We start from the raw sequence: 20,034 nt of genomic DNA on the forward strand, positions 1-20,034 counted from the left end.
ACAAGACAAATCCCCCAGCAGGCGGTCAGTGGTGATTACAGGAGCTGAGAGACAGGTACAATACTGTGTGTGTGTATATAATATATAATATATATATATTAAGGCTGTCAATCTATTAAAATATTGAATCTGATTAATCGCATGATTGTCCATAGTTAATCGTGATTAATCTCATATTTTGTATCTGTTCTAAATCTACCTTAAACGGATATTTTTCAAGTTTGAATACTCTTATCAACTTATCTCTCTATCTCACACACACGCATGCACACACACACACGCACACACACACACACACTTTGAGTCAGAAACAAACATAGTATCAATGAGAGTATCAATAATACACCTGAAGTCTAGTAAAAAAAAAAAAAAACACGTTCACTTTGACAGGCTTAATATATATATGTGTGTGTACTGTGTATATATTTATGTATCCTTTCAAATGCTCTGTTTTAACAGTATCAGGTTTAACAATGTCATTTGGGTTCTGAAGATTAGAGAAACCGATTCAATACTAACGATGGGGGCTCCCTGCACCCCTTGATGTGGGCTTACGGGTCCTCAGGGGGTACATCTGTCGGGTCTCGCGCCCGCTCTTCCCCATTATCTCGTAAGGCTCAGAGCGGGACGCGAAAGCAAATACGTTATATAACGATAGGTTATGTAGATAACCTAGTTATATTAGTATTGGCTGAGCGTCCCGCTCTGAGCCTTACGAGATACCTCCCATCTCCTGGGATACCTATTGTATCTCCCACGAACAAATTACATGCACCCCACCTGTATGGGGCCCCGCCCCTTATGGTGGCACAGCCCATATAACCATGACTCTGGTCATGAAACACCCTTCCTCGCCAAAACCCGTCCCAGGAAAAGATCCCTCAAGAGGGAACTCAGGGCCGCGCAGAGCGGGACGCTCGGCCAATACTAATATAACTAGGTTATCTACATAACCTATCGTTATATAACGTATTTGCTTTCGCGTCCCGCTCTGAGCCTTACGAGATAATGGGGAAGAGCGGGCGCGAGACCCGACAGATGTACCCCCTGAGGACCCGTAAGCCCACATCAAGGGGTGCAGGGAGCCCTGTCACCCCATCCTTCCTAACGAAGGGGGGGCGCAGTTAACTCCACCTGAATGCGAACAAGAGGGAACTAGAACCCCTTGAACACACCGTACAGGCGGAACCACGTGTGACTCAACACACTGTGGCCCATATCCATACACTCCTGCTACCCGACCAAAGGACGGGAAGCAGGAAAGGCCACAGACCCCAGAACCGCCTGGGAGACAGAACCCCCGGTCATGTCCATGAGGTAAAACCTTACAAAGGGGCCCGGTGAGGACCATGAAGCTGCAGCACAGATGTCCTCCACCGAAGCCCCACCCAGGAGAGCGGCAGAGGCAGCCACCCCACGAGTGGAGTGCGCCCTGACGCCCCCAGGGGGATCCTGCCCAGCCAACGTGTAGCAGAGGGTAATACCCTCGCACAACCAACGGGACAGGCGCTGCTTCGACAGTGCCTTACCAGCACGAGCCCCACCGTAACAGACAAAAAGCTGGTCGGTAACCCTGAAGTCCTGAGTACGGCTGAGGTAAATCCCCAAAGCACGGACTGGACATGACAGGTGAAGGCCCGCATCTAACTCACTAGTGTGAGGAGGAGGACGAAAAGCCTGAACCACAATATCCCGGGAGCGGAAGGAACTCCAGATATTCTTAGGCACGAAAGCAGGATTAGGTCGCAGAGTGGCACCGCAATCGGTCCGAAAAGACAGGCACTCTGGACGTACCGAGAGAGCACAGAGCTCACCCACGCGTTTAGCGGAAGTGACAGCCAGTAGGAACGCTGTCTTGAAAGACAGCTGTCCCAACGGCGCCTGCTCGAGCGGCTCAAACGGGGCCAAGGACAACCGACCGAGGACCAATTGAAGATCCCAAGTCGGAGCCAAGGAGCGTTGCACCGGCTTAACGCGTCGAGCGCCAAGCAGGAAACGCTTCACAAGAGGGTGGCTGAACAAAACAGTCCCCTCAAAACCCTCATGATAGGAGGATATAGCTGCCGCATATACCCTCACTGTCGAAGCCGACAGCCTACCAAGAAGAGACTGGAGATAACCCAGAACAGCATCCAGGGGGCAGGAGACTGGGTCCCAGCCCCCCCCCGTACACCACTCTTGGAACGCACGCCACCTGCCCGCGTAAACCGCGACAGTGGAGGGAGCATGCGCACACCGGATGGTATCAACCACCGCGGGATCCATCCTCTCCAGACTCACCCTCCCACCAGCCACACCACCAGGCGTTGACCCAACACCGGAGGCTGGAAAAGCACTCCGTTGTGCTGCGAGAGGGCCGTCGCTGACCACGGAATGACCCAAGGAGGAGCGACCAGAAGCTGGATTAAGACCGGGAACCACACTGACGTGCCCCGGTCCGGCGCGACCAGGATCACCGTCCTGCGCTCCCTCCGTATCCGCTCCAACAGCTGACTCAACAGCTGTACAGGAGGGAAGGCGTACAGAAGACCGGGCGGCCACGGAAAGGTCGAGAAGGCATCCACCCCCAAGGGGGGATGATCCGCTCGACTGAGCGAGAACCACAAGGGGCACTTGTGAGAACGTCGGCACGCAAACAGATCTACCGAGGCCTCCCCGAACCGATCCCAGATCTGTCTGACTATGTCGGGGCGGAGTTCCCACTCGTCGCGACGAGGACCGCCCCGAGACATTATATCCGCCGCCACATTTTCCGTACCAGGAACGTGGAGCGCCCGCAGACTGCGCAGCCTGCGGGATGCCCATAGCAACAGTTCGCGTGCCACCCGGAGCAGGCGGGCGGAACGAGTCCCACCCTGCCTGTTGATATACGCCGCCGCCGTCACATTGTCCGTCCTGACCAAAACGTGTTTGCCTACCACCAGGTGGCCGAGCCGTTTGAGGACCGCCTTCAACTCCAACACATTGATATGCAGGACAGCTGGGTCGGCATGACCCGTCCAGCTGCCCCCCACTGTATGGGTCCGAAACGCCCCTCCCCAACCCGTGAGAGAGGCGTCGGTGAAAACCGTGACGTGGGAGCCACTGCTGCCCATGGGGACCCCAGCGGAGAGGATACCCAGCCTCCCCCAGTGGGCGAGATCCCCCCATATCGACAAAGGAACCGTCAACCGTCTCCCTTTGCCCCACACCGGATCTATTCTCAAAGAGAGAAACCACCTCTGTATCCGCCTCATAAAGAGGAGGCCAAGAGGGACCACCGTGTGGGCCGCCGACATAAAGCCCAGCAGACGCATCACCTGCAGCGCCGTAACCGTCCCTCCCAGACGGAAACCCCCGAGCGCGTGATGGAGATCCCCCCGACGCTGCTCCGAGAGGGTCGCAAGCATGGGCTTCGACCTCAATGTCAAGCCCAAGTACTCCACCTGTTGACTGGGAAGAGGGGTACTCTTCTTCCAATTCACAGCAAAACCCAGGCTGGTGAGGAATTCCACCACCAGTCGAGTATGAGACCTGGCAACCTCCTCTGAACGGCCGAGGAGCAGAATGTCGTCGAGATAGAACAGGACTCGTATCCCCCGACGACGTAAAGGCCCCAGAGCAGCCGCCACGCACTTGGTGAATGTGCGGGGAGCCAGAGAATAACCGAACGGCATTCTGTGGTACTCGTACGCTACGCCCTGAAACAGGAACCGTAGGAACTTCCTGTGAGGAGGGAAAATGGGTATGTGAAAATACGCATCCTTCAGGTCTATGGAGGTGAACCAGTCCCCCCTCCTGACAGCAAGCAGAAGGAGTCGGACGGTCAACATCCTGAACGGTCTCACTACAATCAACCGATTGAACATGGACAGATTCAGTATAGGTCTGACCCCCCCAGTTTTCTTGGGCACCAGAAAATAACGGGAGTAGACGCCTGACATTGCGTCCTCTCTCGGGACCACAACGACGGCCTGCTTCGCCAACAGAGATTGGATCTCGTCGGCCAGGGCTGTCACTGCGCCCGACCCTAACAATAGGGTCGGCACCAAACCTGAGAACGGAGGATGGGGCCGCGCAAACTGCAAAACCAGCCCCGCCTCTAACGTTCTCCTCATCCACCGATTCAAAGGGCATTCCCGTCGCCATATGTGAATATAATCCCACAGCGCCCCCGCCGTCAACTGACGCTGGGCCGCAAGGAACAGCAGATAATTGGCCCGGTCCCCCCCGTCGTGCAAAGCACCCAAGGGGGGACCCCGACAGAAAGGGCCGGTTTGATATGGGAGGAGCGGTCATCAAACTTGTGGACACACACTCACCCCCTGAACACCCCTCCAGCACACGCTGAGGAGTTGTTCCGCAGCCAGACACGCAAGGCCTGAGGACCCCATGGGCTCCTACACGCCGAAGCCCTGCAGTGATATTGCTATCACTCAAATCACGCTCGCCTCTCCTTTGCAGACCACTGCCGGTTTGACGGGAGTGGGAGGCAACAGCGCGACACCTCGCCTGGCGAGGGCGAAGCCGGGGTAACCCCTGCTGAGCATTCAACAGAAGAGGCACCGAGTCCCCCTGCTGACCACTGGAGCTAGTGGCAGCTGTAACACCAGGTTCCACCCACCCACAACCTGCGGTGTAGGAACCACGCGACGACGGAACATTCTCACGGACAGACCCAGGCTCAGCCATCAACTGGGTGTCAGCCCCTGTCTCCATGAGAAGCGAAGAATGGGGCCGCATACGCTTCAATGAAGGTTCGCGGCCCGCAGCCAAAAGAGAACGCTCAGAGCCCCGCTTCTGGGGGTACCAGAGAGAGGATTGAACGGGAGCGGGCTGCTCACGGCAAAATGACGACGGGTTGGTTTACCAAACCCGAAATCACCCAAAATGGCCGATCCCTCGGCCGCCAAGACTGTCGGCCTTGCGATACCCTGTCGATTCTCCAACCAGGGCACTGGCGGGGGAAACATGGCCGCCTGTCGAGGATCTCGCCACAGTCGTTGACGAGACCGTGCTCCCACCCCTGGCTGCACAGCGTGAGGCGGTGTAGGACCCGGATCAATAACCGCCTGCGCCTCCACAGAACGCCCAAAAAGACTATCTGTGGAAAAAGGAGTCGTGAGGAGAGAAAACCTATCCTCTTCCCCAAGAGGAGACTGCTCCAACCAAACATGCCTAACAACCAAAGTCGATAGCATCCGAATCCTCCCCGCAGTTATAGCTTGCGACTGAGTCAAGATCTCTATAACACCACAAACATGAATCACGTTCATAGTGTCGGTTGGACCCAAAGACCTACAACCCGACGCCATCTTGGATAGGAAAGTAGCCAGCTGAGCCAAAACACTGGCCGCCGCTAAATGCCATCCTGCAGCAGTATACCACTCATTCGTCCATACTGCCACCCTCCGAGCCGACATGCTATCAAGCAACGGCCGGGCGGAACGTCGTTCATCCCCGCCTGGGCACAAAAAAGAAGCTACCTGGCTACTTAGCCAAGGTACCCCCGGCCTGCACCCCGTCGTCAGCCCCTTCACCCGCAAAAAAGGTAAATAGAGCTCAGCGAACCCCCCCACATCCACCACCGACTGACCTTCATCAATGAAGCTGGCAAGAGGAGGGAAAAGCGGAATCCCGCGGCAGGGATTATTAGACATTCCAGCGTCAACATCAGCGTCAGCAGAAAAAACAGCAGTAGCATTAGCGTCAACAGCATGTTCCAGGATCGCCAGGACATCGCCCACTACAGTGGAACGATCGCCAAGCCGCCCCGGCCCTGGTGCCGAAACATACTCCACAGCACGACCAACACCGACATTGATGCCTACTGACACAGACCTCACCTTTGTACAAGCCGACCCGTTAGCCAAACCTTGTACGCTGCCCCTCGGTCCGTCGCCGTCAGCCGAGGAACCACCAGCACAGATCTCATGTGTCGCCGAAACAAGCTCCGGAGAATCCAGGGAAAAACAACTCTCCGGTAAGCCCTCAACATTACGAATCTTCCTTAATCTTTTCATTCCGCTAGTCTCGTATGGTGCACGCATCCAATACGCTGGGACGAAAATAGAGGAAGGGTGTTTCATGACCAGAGTCATGGTTATATGGGCTGTGCCACCATAAGGGGCGGGGCCCCATACAGGTGGGGTGCATGTAATTTGTTCGTGGGAGATACAATAGGTATCCCAGGAGATGGGAGGTATCTCGTAAGGCTCAGAGCGGGACGCGAAAGCAAATACGTTATATAACATTATACTCTGTCATCTCCACTTATCTGTTCTGTCTATTCCTTCTTTTGTCATATATCTTCCTCTCTTTTCTTTTCTTCCTCTCCTCTTTTCTTCCTTTCCTCTTTTCTTTTCTTTTCTTCATCTCCTCTCTTTTCTTCCTCTCCTCTTTTCTCATATTTTCTTCCTCTCCTATTTTCTTCCTCTCATCTCTTTTCTTCCTCTCCTCTTTTCTTCCTCTCCTCTCTTTTCTTCTTCTCCTCTTTTCTCCTCTTTTCCTCCTCTCATCTATTTTCTTCCTTTCCTCTTTACTTCTTCTCTTTTCCTCTCTCTGGCTTCCTCTCCTCTCATGATGTTATTCTTCATTATAAATTGCTGTTATAATCATGTGAATGTGAATGTGACTGTGTGTGTGTGTGTGTGTGTGTGTGTGTGTGTGTGTGTGTGTGTGTGTGTGCATTTATGTTTGTGTGCCCATATGTTTGTACCGTCTGTATGTGTGTGTACTATGTGTGTTCTCATACATACAGTATATGGATGTGTGTACTATGTGTGTTCTCATACATACAGTATATGAATGTGTGTGTACTACAGTATGTGTGTTATCATACATACAGTATATGAATGTGTGTGTACTACAGTATGTGTGTTATCATACATACAGTATATGAATGTGTGTAGTGTGTACTACAGTATGTGTGTTCACATACATACAGTATATGAATGTGTGTACTATGTGTGTTCTCATACATACAATATATGAATGTGTGTGTACTATGTGCGTTCTACTATTGCATTATTTACACATCAGCACACACTTGTTGTGTCTGTATGTGTGTGTGTACAATCATCAATATGTCTAAGGGCATGCGCCCGCCCATGTGTTTTTGCTTGTGTGTGTAACTGTAACTGTATGTGTGTGTGTGTGTGTGTGTGTGCGTGTGTGTGTGTGTGTGTGTGTGTGTGTGTGTGTGTGTGCTTTCCACAGAGGTGTGATGTCTCCAGGGTTATTCTCCACCCTCATTATGACCCCCGCTCTCAGGACCATGATGCAGCACTGCTACAACTGTCCTCGCCACTGCGCCTCCCTGAGCATGCTCAGACCATCTGCCTGCCCAACCAGAAAGAGGAACAGGAAGCTCCGCCCTTCCAGGTGTGCACTGTCTCGGGATGGGCAGAGCCAATAGGTAGGCTACAGTAGTACTTTGGCAATTGAATGAATCGTGAGATTTTAGTTCATTTATTTATATTTAACCAGGCAAGTTGGAGGGACCTTCCACATTGACAGTAATTGCTGAGAGTTAGGAGAGTGACATACGTTCACCTCCGTTTTAAACTTCTGGAATGATGTCAAGGTGATTTAAACCCTCAGCGGTCAGCTGTGCAGTACGTGCTGAGGTGGGAACCTGATTAATATCAACAATACAGAGGTTAAGCCCACTAACCAAACAGGCACTATGCCGTAGGAATCTCTTGAGGTGTGGTCAGCCGCACTGCCCAACTCAGACACGTGGTACTGTGTGCCCGCCAAAGACCATGGCAATATGACCAACCTAATAACAACACTACTGATATGACCACAGGGTTGATGTGTATCCTCAAACATAAGGCATCTACTTGATTTCTCCTGGTCACAATATTACAATGTAGTTAAGGGTCTACTCAGAGATATATTGTTTTCACATACAGTCCACGCACCCTCCTTCTTCATACTTTTATATTTGTTTTATTCTGTCTTTTCTCTTGATATTTAACGTGCTCACAGCGGGGCCGTCGCCAGACTGAGTGCGGTCCAAAGATCGGAGTCTTTGGTGGGGGTCAGTTGGAAGTCCAATACGCTGTTGCTGCACACTTCCACCAAATCATTTCGCTTGTAAATGTGATACAAGACATAGAATATATCATAATAGCGTGGTAGTGAAAAGGTTAACCCTTTGTAGTGTGGTAGTGAAAGGGTTAACCTTATGTAGTGTGGTAGTGAAAGGGTTAGCCTTCTGTAGTGTGGTAGTGAAAGGGTTAATGTAGAAAATATTATCTTTGTTTTCGCAGCAGTTGAGAACCACTATTCTAAACGGTTGCATTCGGTAACTAGACTAGCAGTCTAGCTGGCTAAGGCCAGGGCCATGACCATGTGTGTTATTGTAGAGACTAGCAGTCTAGCTGGCTAAGGCCAGGGCCATGACCATGTGTGTTATTGTAGAGACTAGCAGTCTAGCTGGCTAAGGCCAGGGCCATGACCACGTGTGTTATTGTAGAGACTAGCAGTCTAGCTGGCTAAGGCCAGGGCCATGACCACGTGTGTTATTGTAGAGACTAGCAGTCTAGCTGGCTAAGGCCAGGGCCATGACCACGTGTGTTATTGTAGAGACTAGCAGTCTAGCTGGCTAAGGCCAGGGCCATGACCACGTGTGTTATTGTAGAGACTAGCAGTCTAGCTGGCTAAGGCCAGGGCCATGACCACGTGTGTTATTGTAGAGACTAGCAGTCTAGCTGGCTAAGGCTAAGGCCAGGGCCATGACCACGTGTGTTATTGTAGAGACTAGCAGTCTAGCTGGCTAAGGCCAGGGCCATGACCACGTGTGTTATTGTAGAGACTAGCAGTCTAGCTGGCTAAGGCCAGGGCCATGACCACGTGTGTTATTGTAGAGACTAGCAGTCTAGCTGGCTAAGGCCAGGGCCATGACCACGTGTGTTATTGTAGAGACGTATGGCAGTTGGTACAAAGGGATGCCTCAAGTGTTTCTTGGCAGGATTTTGCACTTGCATATGTGGCAACTTTCACTTGTGCGGGAAAACAAATGACCAAGGTCTGGATGTAACGTCTGTGTTTAACATGACACTTTATTTGTGAACCTCTTAACTGCAACGTCCCTCATATGGGACGTTTTTCTGACTTTTTGCAACCGGCACTTTGGCGACCCCTAGTGGCTCGGGTGTGCATATTTTGTAATACAATATATATATATATCGACTTGAAGGCTTATTTGTTGCCTGTCGATAGCGACAAAATCCGACAAAATCCGTTCAGCGGTTCTCGAGTTACATGCCGGTATTTTAGGTTTGTGCAAAGTACACGGTATTGCGCAAAATACCACTCCCGACTCAGGCTGCAGTAGTTCCTTCAATCTAGATCCAATCTCAAAAATGATTGTGGATCGTTGTAGCCAATGAGTGTGGCTTCCAATGATACCCCATGTGGGGATGTGTGAATCAGGGATCTAGGTGAACAACTAAATTATTTAACAGGAAGCCAAATGAATTGAAGTCTATGAGAAAACTGAGTTTTTCTTTGTACACAGTTTACCAAAATCACTCCTAATCACTCATTTCGGAATGGATCTTTATGAAATTTGGATATGTACTACATAAGGCTTCAGGCTATGGCTCCGTTCTAAGCCATACCACCTTCTGGGGAAATACTACCTCTGGACTAACTACTACAGAAAAACTTGAGTAACACGTTTTTTTACAACTCAAGTTCAGACCTATGTTACTATATTACGTTAGCAGCACTAAACGTTTTTTCTGGAATCAGAAACGTCAGAATGTCATCTTTCAAAAGAGACCAGGCTCATGCATGTGCTATAAAGTATAAAGTATGTTGTGTTGGTTTGCAAAAGAAGTATGCAGTCCTCAAAAACGAAAACGAAAATGGCCAGGAGACTCATTGCAGGTTAACAGGTAATAATACTGTTGAAACACATACTGTATGTATTAATTGTCTATCTATTCAGTTAATCTCGCCAACTAAAGGCTGTAGTGCATGAAACTGGGCCAGGCCAGGGACGTGAATCCTGAAATATATTTTTTAAATCAACAACAAGTATTTTATTTTAATTAATTTCCATCATTGTCCATTCAAATAGATATTCAGTACAAAGTTATACCTTTTGAACACAAGAGGGCGATACTACACAGGTTCGCTGATCAGAACCTCAGGGACTCTTTGGCCATATTGAACCGCTTGTTACCTATGCATTAAAAACATTCCTGCTTCCTAACATCCTTCCTAACTTCCTTCCTATGCTTCCTAACTTCCTTCCTATGCTTCCTAACTTCCTTCCTATGCTTCCTAACATGCTTCCCATACTTCCTATCACCTCACCTATGCTACCATCTACTAGTGTTACCATGCTAATGCTAATAGCTATAATTGGAGATTAGTCAATGTGTCTGTCTGTGTGTTTGTTAGCATTAGCTAATGCCTATAAGGAGAGTTTCAGTGTTTTTGTGTGTTTTTCTGCCTGGTGGAGATTTGCCCTCTTTCAAATGATTATTACTATCATCATCATCATCATCATCATCATCATTATCATCATCATCATCATCATCATCATCATCATCATCATCATCGTTGTTGTTGCCATTATTAACACATTCAGCGCCAATCGCGACTATAGTCGGGTTATCTCGCCAGCGGTTGAGCGCCCGAACTAGACTATACTCGGGTTTTCAATAGTTTTCATAGTTTTTTCTTTTATTCGATTTTAATATTCTATACAGACTCACGGCCCGGTGTATCATTGGGACTCATTCTGAGACCTCGAGATTGCAATGCCAGCCGAATCCTGCTAGGTGGCAGTATCGCCTACCCTTTGAAACCTTATTTCACACTGTGTGTTACATTTTATATGGTCTGGGCGGAGAAATGGGACCCGGGCAAGTGAATTGATTGATTGATTGATTGATTGAAAAGTTTATTAACAGATTGCAGAATGGGTACAATACAGTACAGCTCAATACACACAATTGTTAAGGGGATGCAGACCAGAGAAAGACTTTTGTCTTGTTTACATCAGGGTCCCCCATTTTCAATTCATCAGGACATATATGACACATACATGACATACAGATAGACAGTACTGCTACATCTATACATTTATGACATACCAGATTTGCAAATACAGTACTGTTTGTGATACAAAAAGAGTCCAGAAAAGAGTATATACATTTGACGTAAAAACTGTACATTGGGAGAGGTTGGGTAGGTGGGGTGGGGCTGTACATTGGATGTGGTTCGGTGGGCAGGAGGGGTGGGGTGAAAGGCTTCATTCGAGCCACTTGGAACGTGTACAGCACACTTGATGCATAGTTTGTCCCATTTCATGTCAAGGACCCGATGGACATCAATACTGGAAATCGCGATCAGACCATTGGAATAATCATTTTATAATACCTCCTAGCAAAGGTAAGGACTATATGACATCAATCCTACTTTGATCCTACAATGATTTCACATCGATCACAATGATCATGTCAAATACTCCAAAACGTATGCCGTTGCTGACGATCAAAGCATCACAACCCCCCCCCTTTGATGCCTTCATGATGAAACATAATACCTATTATATACCTTTGATTTTATAAATAATACCTTTATTAAATACCTTTGACCTTTGACCTTTGAAATAGTATCGTGTCCAGGCGGCGTCTATTCTTTCCCCACTACATTTCCAGTTCCTCGTGCGTGTTCTGCGATCTGATTGGCCACCGAAGGTTCCGGGTGCAATCTGATTGGCCACTGACGTTTCTGGTCATGTGACATGTGCGCCCAATTGCGTGACGCGCCCATTTCCGCCTCGAGCAGCTGCAAACTACCTAACGCCTAGTTTATCACTGGTTAAGCTTAGGCGACTCTTTCGAAGTTGGTTAAGGTTAGAGTTTGGAATCAGGGCTGGTGTTCTATCGCCCTGCTCTAAGACAAACTCTAACCTTAACCAACTTCGAAAGAGTGCCTAAGCTTAACCGGCGAAAGAACTTGCCGTCACTCGATTGGCGCGACCAGAAACGTCAGTGGCCAATCAGAGCGCAAAACGCGAACGCGGAACTGTAAATGTAGTGGGGAAAGAATTCAGGCGTCCAGGCGAGCAACGCGAACGACTTTCGCAAAATGCACATAGCGCTCCATAACTCAGCTTCCAGGAATTAGCCCGGATCACTCTGAAACTATACAATATTCACCACGGGATAACACACGGACGTATACATGAAAAATGATTACTCTTTTTTACATGTTGGACGAGAGATAGTGACTGTCAAATGAGCCATAGTATTGTCTCCTTAGCTATAATATAGAATATAGATATAGCTCTGCAAAACATTGTGACGCACCGTGAAAATGACCATCTTTTCAAGCGTGGCGTACACGCTGGCGCTGAATGAGTTAATGATAGTATGATGATGATATAATATCTTATATATAGAGACCACTGTAACAAACCAATGTGGTGTGTCTGACTTGAAAATCAGGATCAGGTGAGAATCAGAACCAGATCCAAGGAACAATAATACGTTACGGAGACATTTCAGTGCAGAAATGTGGCTCGTATCACATTAGTGAGCCACACCACGACCTCCATCATCACGACTGCAACATCACTGATTAATTACCCAAACCGCACGTGTTTATTTCCCGTTGTGTGTGTCCTCAGGTGACTCACAGCACGTCAGAGTGTACGATAATGAGGTTTTACTAATGAGTCGTGCTGAATGTGAGCGGCGCTCCAGCACCAGCGGTCTGACTGACACCATGCTGTGTGTTACACCAGCACCACACAGTCACCTACAAGACGACTGCACGGTAAGGAATTAACTGTGTGTGTGGATTCAGACAAAATAAAGTTAAGAGGAATATTTAACATTGACTCCAATCCCTATCCAAGCAATAGGTGATAGTGTGTACAGTACTATAACCCAGCCGTGTACAGTATAATGAGCTCAATGATATCACACAAACATGCTTCAATGTGCAATGCAATGGCTTATGATACAGCTTGACTAGGCCATGGGTGTCTAGACTATTGAAATACAGTAAAAGGAAGGGATACATACTGCCTGCTCTGAACAATTTAATCCAAAAGGACCTCTCGACCACGTTTGTGTTTGTGGGTATATGTCACCCCCTGGTGTTTATTTCTTGGAACTGACATTTCTTTGTAAACTTGACGGTCCTGCCTGAGTACCTCAGACGAAGAATAATAACTCTTTTTACATTTTTCAGAGGAACATAATGTAGATGTGGATGGTAAGTTAGAGTGTTGAGTACTTTCTGGTGGTCTATCACATTCACACTTCAGGTGATATGGATTGACTCTACAAAAGAATGTGGTTCGATCAGTGCAAGGGTTATTCAGTGTCTAATAAGCAAGTTCAAGGAAGACAAAGTTAAATTTGAGTAAAAAATAATGAGCATAAAAAAAAACTACACTCCTAATATAGGAATATATCACAATTTACACAATTTGCGATTTACATTCACTAATATTGCCCATATTTTTCCGGATGACATTCCAGAGTCAGTCTTTAGTAACGGCAACGTTTAATCCTGTTCTATGGCTGTTGCTTTTTAAAGCATTGGTTCCACAGAGAATTTCTCTGGCATATACCTCTCTGAGGAAAAACATACACGAAGGCATTTTTCCAGATGGCACATGGCAGCCATCTGCAGCAACATTTAAAGTATAGTAAGTATAGTTTTTATGACAGCTCATCTAGGCACTTATAGATTGCTACCAGTCTCTCTTTAAATGCCCCATTAGCATTTAATAAAAGTGACCAATTCGTATCTTGTGTTGAAGTCAGCACTTCACAGTTCTAGAGAGGGGGCAGCCAGCCATGCCATCCAGCCAAACTCTCTTATGGTCTTCTCGTCCTGCAGGGTGGCAGAGGGGCAGCCCTGGTGTGCCAGAGGGCTGACTCCAGCTATGTGCTCCTGGGGGTGAGGGGTGGCGTGGGCCAGGGAGCGCCAGGGATGAGGAGGAGGAGCGGCGGCAGCAGCAGCAGGGGGAGCGAGGAGGGCTGTGGAGGTTCCCAGGAACCGGCTGTGTTCACCTCAGTAGCAGCACTCAGGTTCTGGATACAGGAACAGATACATGGTGAGACACCAACTCAACTGTCTATTGGCTGTTAAAACTATAAACTGTATATTTGCATATCGTATATTATGTCACAAATGTAACAGTACTATATACCTGTATGTCATGTATGTTGCATATGTCATATATGAATTGAAAATGGGGGACCCTGATGTAAACAAGACTAAAGTCTTTCTCTGGTCTGCATCCCCTTAACAATTGTGTGTATTGAGCCGTACTGTATTGTACCCATTCTGCAACCTGTTAATAAAGTTTTTCATTCATTCATTCATTCATTCATTCAAACAAACTGTGTTTCTATAAATAAATTAATATTTAACTGAAAGACTTGCAGAACTTTCAGTTGCTTGCATTGGGTCATCGATTTAATTGTTTCCTTTTTCCATCTTTGCTTAATTAACACGTATTTGATGCCATTTTACTCATCCTTATTGAAGCAAAGATAAGGCCTGGGGGGGGGGGGGTTAGGGTTAGGGGGGGGGGGGGGTAATGTTAGCTTTAGCTCTGCCTACTAATAGGCACTAACTAACTGTAGCTTAACTCAATGTCAGTGATGGATGCTGAACGGATGCACTTCTTTTGGCAGCAAAGCACACAGGGGTTGTGTGGTGGGTCCGGGTCTGGCTTCAGCTTGCCTATAGTCGTGTTTGAATAGCAGTAGGTTACTAGTGGAGAGACGGGAGGAACCCTCTTTGTTATTATTAGTTTGCGTTACATACATTACAGTATTGTGTATTCTTTGTTGGTCTTGAAGGATAGCTTGATGTACTTGTAGGCACTTTGGCCTGGATGAGGGGAGGACGCAATTGTCGCCCCATGTCGTGAATATGTTGCCGATCGTGTGCTGGAGAACTGACTCTCCCGCTGGAAGGAACAGCCCATGACGCCGAACCCCTCGCCAGACAGTTTGGGCTGGAGAGGTTGGAAGCAGGAACATAGACGCATGCTCGGTGTGCTTCAGGGGGGACCAGGGCGCGCCGCTGGGCTCCTCAGCTGCCATCGTAGGGGGTCTCCTGGGTACCTGGCAACCAGGAAGGAGCGAGGGGGGGGGGGGGGGGGGGGGGTGAGACGCTGTCGGTTGTTGGCACCAGCGGAAGGGAAGCCACGGTGGGAAAGACCCTCCCTGGGGTGGTGCTCCGTCTCTGTAGCCTTGTTCAGGCCTGGAGAAGGGGGGAGTCCCGATGGGGAGCCTTCTGGACGAGGCCTAGTAGGGCGTGAGGCGCCTTGTCCTTGGCCTGCGCGGCAAGAGGGGAGGCCCCGGCGGTCACGGCCCTTCCCGGACGACGCCTCTTTGGGTTCTGCACCGGCAGGAGGGAAGCAAAGTCTCAATTTGAATAAAGTGCCAATGGCTTGGCAACCTGCTGTACGGGAAGTTGCTGTTGTGGCCTGGAGAGAGGCCTAGTAGCTGGGAGCAGGTTGGCCTGGAGAGAGGCCTAGTAGCTGGGAGCAGGTTGGCCTGGAGAGAGGCCTAGTAGCTGGGAGCAGGTTGGCCTGGAGAGAGGCCTAGTAGCTGGGAGCAGGTTGGCCTGGAGAGAGGCCTAGTAGCTGGGAGCAGGTTGGCCTGGAGAGAGGCCTAGTAGCTGGGAGCAGGTTGGCCTGGAGAGAGGCCTAGTAGCTGGGAGCAGGTTGGCCTGGAGAGAGGCCTAGTAGCTGGGAGCAGGTTGGCCTGGAGAGAGGCCTAGTAGCTGGGAGCAGGTTGGCCTGGAGAGAGGCCTAGTAGCTGGGAGCAGGTTGGCCTGGAGAGAGGCCTAGTAGCTGGGAGCAGGTTGGCCTGGAGAGAGGCCTAGTAGCTGGGAGCAGGTTGGCCTGGAGAGAGGCCTAGTAGCTGGGAGCAGGTTGGCCTGGAGAGAGGCCTAGTAGCTGGGAGCAGGTTGGCCTGGAGAGAGGCCTAGTAGCTGGGAGCAGGTTGGCCTGGAGAGAGGCCTAGTAGCTGGGAGCAGGTTGGCCTGGAGAGAGGCCTAGTAGCTGGGAGCAGGTTGGCCTGGAGAGAGGCCTAGTAGCTGGGAGCAGGTTGGCCTGGAGAGAGGCCTAGTAGCTGGGAGCAGGTTGGCCTGGAGAGAGGCCTAGTAGCTGGGAGCAGGTTGGCCTGGAGAGAGGCCTAGTAGCTGGGAGCAGGTTGGCCTGGAGAGAGGCCTAGTAGCTGGGAGCAGGTTGGCCTGGAGAGAGGCCTAGTAGCTGGGAGCAGGTTGGCCTGGAGAGAGGCCTAGTAGCTGGGAGCAGGTTGGCCTGGAGAGAGGCCTAGTAGCTGGGAGCAGGTTGGCCTGGAGAGAGGCCTAGTAGCTGGGAGCAGGTTGGCCTGGAGAGAGGCCTAGTAGCTGGGAGCAGGTTGGCCTGGAGAGAGGCCTAGTAGCTGGGAGCAGGTCTGACTGGTGGTGGACGCTGAGGGAGCGACCATTGGGACTGAGAAGCTTGGAGCTGGTGGAGGAGCGTATATATACTGTCTTAGCGGAGAGGGAACACCTGGGAGTAATCAGAGGTAATAGGCTCACGTGAGAATTTGGTAATGTGGCTTGGTAGTGGTTGTGCTGTGGCACGCGTGATAATGAGGGAGAGAAGTTTAGCTCTTGGCTCATTTAATGGAAGGGAATTTTGACCGGATTGGTCATAATCAAAGACATTTCCTTTAATGTTTAATAATAACTTTGACGATACTTGAAGGTGACTGGTCGGGAAATGTAGTCCATTCGTAAACAAAAGTGTAGTTCAACTCCCTCATTTCGGCCTTAAATGAATACACGATTATCATTACCGGCAGAAGTTGTATTTGTTTACAACATATATATAAAAAATATATAAAATATATTCCCTGAGGCACATTTGCACAATGTTAAAATTAAGTTATTTTGAACCAGGGGGCGGGAGTCGGGACTAGTGGAATATCACTTCTGCAATCTGTATATGTTGCTGTCGATATACCACATGGCTGATTCTTGATTCTTGCATGTGTTAAAGCTCACTTGGATCTAGCAGCAGACATCAAGTCGTCTCCCCAGGAAGTTATGGACCAGCAGGAAGCAGTGGAGCCCAGAACAGAGACCCTCGGCCCAGAACAGAGACCCTCAGCCCAGAACAGAGACCCTCAGCTCAGATCAGAGAGCCTCAGCTCAGATGACGAGGACTCTGTCAGCGAGGCTTCAGGGTGGTTTGACACATAAGACTGCATGTTTTCCCTGGATAAGAACTCTTTTATCGCCTCTCATACATTCAAAATCAACATTTGTACGCTGGACAAGAAAATGTGATTTTAACCCTTGGTGTGACCACGGGTTAGAGGCCTTTGTTACCATTTAGACATGTGGTTTCTCAGCCATTATACATTATACTCAGAAATAATATAATTGATCCCTTGCACTGAAGAATCATACGACTCCATTTTGAAATGCTTTGGACAGCCTGTGTATTTTGCAATTGCAATACAAATCACTTGGAATGTGAATGTGATATATCTGGAATCGTCCCGTTTCTTGTGATAGCCTAGATATATTACAGTTTGAGCCTGGATATATTACAATTAAATACTCCGCCTCTACTCTACTCTACTGGGACTGAACAAAACACCCTACTGTAACTTACCATTTTTAGATAATACATTTTGAAAACATTGTTCCTCTGAAAACGGTTCTTTGTCTGATTCATCTTTTGACAACTGGAAGAACAGGATTTCATCGTCACATTGTGGGATCTGATCTTGTATAAGGAGAAGATATAGCCACTGAGGTATAATCTGGCATAGTTCTCTGGTCGGGCTCGTGTTTCCGGGTTCCCGTTTTGCGCTCTGATTGGCCACTGACCTACGCTAGTACGCCCCCCTCGCTATGAGCGTAGCAGGGCGCTGAAATGCAAATGCGTATCACAGTACTGCCTCCAGGAATTGATTGATTGATTGAAAAGTGTATTAACAGATTGCAGAATGGGTACAGTACAGTACAGCTCAATACATACAATTGTTAAGGGGATGCAGACCAGAGAAAGACTTTCGACTTGTTTACATCAGGGTCCCCCATTTTCAATTCATCATAACATATATGACATACATGACATACAGATAGACAGTACTGCTACATCTATACATTTATGACATATCAGATTTGCAAATACAGTACTGTTTGTGATACAAAAGTGTAGGAACAGCTGTTTCCGCGTGACTTTATGTGTGCTAAAGTTCTGGTAAGTTTAAAGTGCTTAGAAATGCCGGTAAATGCTTTGAGGCACGCTTCCTGACAGGATTTTATAATATTGTATTTTATAATAACAATTTATGACAGCTTGTATAGCTCAACTGGTTAGTCCCCTGCCTGTGGACCATATGGTCCCCATTTCGAATCTCTTGGACACTTTTATTTTTTTCTGTAATGTTAATTAATTTATCCACTCTGGTTGATAAGATAAGATATTCCTTTATTGATCCCCTTGGGGTAATTCAGGCATCATAGCAGCATGGGGGGGGGGGGGTACACAGGTAGTGAAAACAACACAAGCAGTGTAAACAAATAAGTCAATAGAATTGACTATCTAACCAACTGAAATATACAGTATTCACAGTATCACAGTATTCACATAAGGTGCAGTATGCATAAGATGGTGTTATTGTCCTTTTTGGGACACCAGAGTGGATAGATTATTTAACATTACGAAAAGAAGAAAAAAAGTACGCAAGAGATTAGAACCGGGGACCATATGGTCCACAGGCAGGGCACTAAACAGTTGAGCTATACAAGCTGTCATGAATCGTTACTGACTAATCCATCATTTACACTTTTCAAGTGCCAATTGCGGTCGCCGTCCATTATTTGGCATTAATAAATCAGATATCATGTGTGTGCTTTTGTGTGTGCGCTCTCGCGCTGACTCGTTAAGCCTTTCCCTACGCATATTCATTTCTGGAGCATTTCTTTATCCACTTTGGCGTGATGGTGTATTGTACTCGCAAATCGCTTCCTGTTGAATGAATCGGTTGAGTGCAGCGCCGACTCTCTACTTACGAGGGGGGCGTACTAGCGTAGGTCAGTGGCCAATCAGCGCAAAACGGGAACCCGGAAACACGAACTCGTTGGTAAAAGCATAGACGCGGTCGGGACATGTAGCCTGCCTGAACATGGCAAGTAAAAAAATATATCTATAGATTGATAGATTGTGTGACATTGGATTGCAGTATCCACTGGACTCTATTGAGTGGATTTTGAATTTACTTTATTGAGAAAATGCTTACATTTTTGAGTGGCAGTCAACATTTCTTAGAGGCTCCTGTAAAGTACGATGATAACGGACAGAGATGCTTTTAGTTAACTTTGCACCCATTCCAACTCCTTCAAGAGAACTTTAAAACCTCTCCACCTGTAATGATAAATATTTGGATTTGTCTGCATTAGCAACAACAGGATAAAACCATTACGACAATTATATATGTCTATGTTCACTTGGACCTTAAGCCGAGAGAGTGTTGATATGAACAGTCTATTATTATTTCTGACCTGATATTACGTCAAGTGTCAACATTTTCGTTAGCTAGATGGCATCTCGCACAGGGGGAACGAATCTAGGTTGTGTTGAACTTTAGGTGCCAGAAAGGGAGACAATCAAAGGAGAGAGTGATAACAAATGGGAATATTATGCCAGGGAGAGAGAATCTTGGTCTCTTTGGTATTTTACCTTAGAGGAGAGAGGGCTTCTTCGGTAGCCCTCTTCAGTATTCAGATGGAGGAGAGAGTGTGTTCTTCAGTATTCAGATGGAGGAGACAGTGTGTTCTTCAGTATTCAGATGGAGGAGAGAGTGTGTTCTTCAGTATTCAGATGGAGGAGAGAGTGTGTTCTTCAGTATTCAGATGGAGGAGAGAGTATGTTCATCAGTATTCAGATGGAGGAGAGAGTGTGTTCTTCAGTATTCAGATGGAGGAGAGAGTGTGTTCTTCAGTATTCAGATGGAGGAGAGAGTATGTTCTTCAGTATTCAGA

The 20,034-nt window shown here is 48.1% G+C and overlaps 1 long non-coding RNA gene across 1 annotated transcript in view; it reads left to right on the top strand.

The window, feature by feature from the left end:
• The window catches only part of LOC311230384, a 4,752-nt gene extending 4,697 nt beyond the window's left edge, over nucleotides 1-55 (top strand). The window contains exon 3 of the long non-coding RNA XR_014619800.1: nucleotides 1-55. This is a non-coding gene — a long non-coding RNA (uncharacterized lncRNA).
• Nucleotides 56-20,034: the final 19,979 nt, after the last annotated feature.

Source organism: Notolepis coatsorum (genome assembly GCF_963971535.1).
Source record: "Notolepis coatsorum genome assembly, chromosome: 6".
Classification (NCBI taxonomy): domain Eukaryota; kingdom Metazoa; phylum Chordata; class Actinopteri; order Aulopiformes; family Paralepididae; genus Notolepis; species Notolepis coatsorum.